This window comes from Phaseolus vulgaris, unplaced genomic scaffold (genome assembly GCF_000499845.2).
Source record: "Phaseolus vulgaris cultivar G19833 unplaced genomic scaffold, P. vulgaris v2.0 scaffold_86, whole genome shotgun sequence".
In the NCBI taxonomy this organism is placed as follows: Eukaryota; Viridiplantae; Streptophyta; class Magnoliopsida; order Fabales; family Fabaceae; genus Phaseolus; species Phaseolus vulgaris.
Genome location: NW_027174128.1, coordinates 49415 through 51677, shown reverse-complemented (window position 1 = coordinate 51677; position 2263 = coordinate 49415). Strand labels below are relative to the sequence as shown.

At 49.0% G+C, this 2263-nt stretch overlaps 1 pseudogene; it reads right to left on the bottom strand.

Annotated features, from left to right (window-relative positions):
* Window positions 1-264: 264 nt before the first annotated feature.
* On the bottom strand, window positions 265-370 carry LOC137817493 (small nucleolar RNA R71; annotated as a pseudogene).
* Window positions 371-2263: the final 1893 nt, after the last annotated feature.

The window sequence follows — 2263 nt, the reverse complement described above, 5'->3', positions numbered from 1 at the left end:
TTCAGGAAAGCATTATTGATGAAGAACAACCATCACAACCTAGAAGAACACTTGGAGATTATGTTATGCAGCAGGGACCAAATGAATTTTCAAGTATTTCAATACCTGCTACCATTGAAACTGTTTATCTGCATTTATTTCCTTTCTCACTGGCAGGAAAAGCTAAGGAATGGCTTAAATCACATCCAAATCAGAGCCTTACCACTTGGAAGGATGTAGAGGAAATTTTTTTGCAAAGATTTTTTCCATTATCTCGCTACATCAAAGCAAAGTCTGATATTTCTATGTTCAAACAAGGGTTAGATTAAGCTTTCTATGAAACATGGAAGAGATTCAAAGTGGTACCGAGAAAATGCCCAAATCATAGGTTTGAAGACATTGTTCAATTGAGTATCTTCCATAATGGTCTCAAATCTGATACCAAAATGCTTCTAGATGCTGTAGTTGGTGGCACAATGATGATTGTTAATGTAGATGTTCCGTCCGGTTGACCGGGACGTCTTTGTGCTTGACCTCACCGTCAGCTAGGGAGTCCTTCCCATTGGTTACCTGTGGATTCCTGCAAAAAAGAGGACAAAGAGACGCCCTAGCGGCCGTTTGCACTCCGACGCTCAAGTCAGCCAGCAAGAAACACCAAAACTGTGCACCTCCGTCTCTAAGCACCGCGTATGGCACTCTGAAGGTGGTAAAAAGAACTGTGTATTGCGTGTATGTTTTCTCCTTCAGGCAAAGATCTTTCCCCAGTCCCTTGTACGTAACCTCAAGGCACGAGCAAGCAACTAGAGAGTTCTGGTAAATTTGCCAAAAGTTCGAACCCTGTTTCCAACATTCTCCGCGCTATTTAAACTACCCAAGCATTTAAAGCGCCTTAACGCGCCTTTAATTACAAATGTAACGCACTCAATCAGCATATCTAATTAGAAAACGTAGCGCATTTAAGACGTTGAAACGCTTGGGAGCCATTATAGTACCTGAATGTTCGAAACGGAAACTGTATTGAATGACTTTAATTACCTGGCACCTGACTAGAGGGTGTTTCTATTCTGACATGGCTGTCGTACACGTGGAGGGCCTCACGACACCGTGACCCCATCTGGGGGCGTTTCTGCCCATCTGGGGACGCTCCTACGTGTGAGTCCTCCTGCTTGGGAGTGTTACTGCGCTAGGGGTGACTTTTTGGGTGCCAACTCATGCCCCCAATCATCTAGTCACTTACTTTGAGAGCGTATTTGCCTTCCTCTTGTACCCTGCACCCGGCTACCCTGGGCGTGACCTTCCTCTCGAGTCGTATCTGTCCCAAAGGCGTCTCTGGGGCGGCAGGGGTACTTCTCGAGTCAGGCTGCCCTACACTGGTGTTGTTGCTATGGCCTTGAAGCCACCTTTCTCTCCTCTTTATTACTGTTCCCAGGTTATCCAGGGTTTGGGGCCTTCCCACGGCGTCGCCTCCTCCATGGTCTTTCCTACCCATGGGTATCGGGGAGCAGCGTCGTGGTCACCTTGCCCTTGTGCCATTCCATCTTGGCGACACCCAGTTGGGTGGCGCCCCCATCTCGGCGATGCCCTGCTAGGCGATGCCTTACCTGGGCGACGCCTTACCTTGGCGACGCTTTACGTTGACTTTGACCTGTTCGTTGACTTTGACCTTGACTTTGTCAACGCCCGGGTACGGGACGGTACACAACCCCCCAGTCTTAAGCTGATGACTTGTCTTCAGCGAAAAGACTAAGGCTTCGCCCACGCCATCCACGTGGCACCCGGTGACGTGTCATTCTTGCTGACGTAGCAACCTTGGAACCATTGACGTGACGCTCTCCAAACCCTTGGGGTGCTCTTGATGGTTGATTGGACATTCTCTGAAACAGGGAAAGCAACGCTTTTTGGGGTCGCGCTTGATCGCGTGCCACGTGGCTCATCACGCGGTCACCCTTAAGAACCTCTTGTGCTCCCCTTGAGCGCCTAATCCTGCAACACGTGGCACCATCGCACGGTCACCATTCGTGGTCCCTCGCGCTCCTCGTAACGTTTAAGTTACCCAAACCCCGCGCTTGGAACCACTGTTACATCCACTTTCTCTGCCTTTCCTCACTGTTCATCTTCTTCGAATCCCTTCTCCCGCGACCCTTACTCTTTCGTGCTTCCGCTCTCCACGCCCTTCAACCCCCCAAAGGTACGATTTTTCCACCCCTTGATGATTCCTTTTACTGCATGAACTGCCTGGGATTGTCCATGTTAATGCATTTCTTTGAATATCGCTTGTATGCTT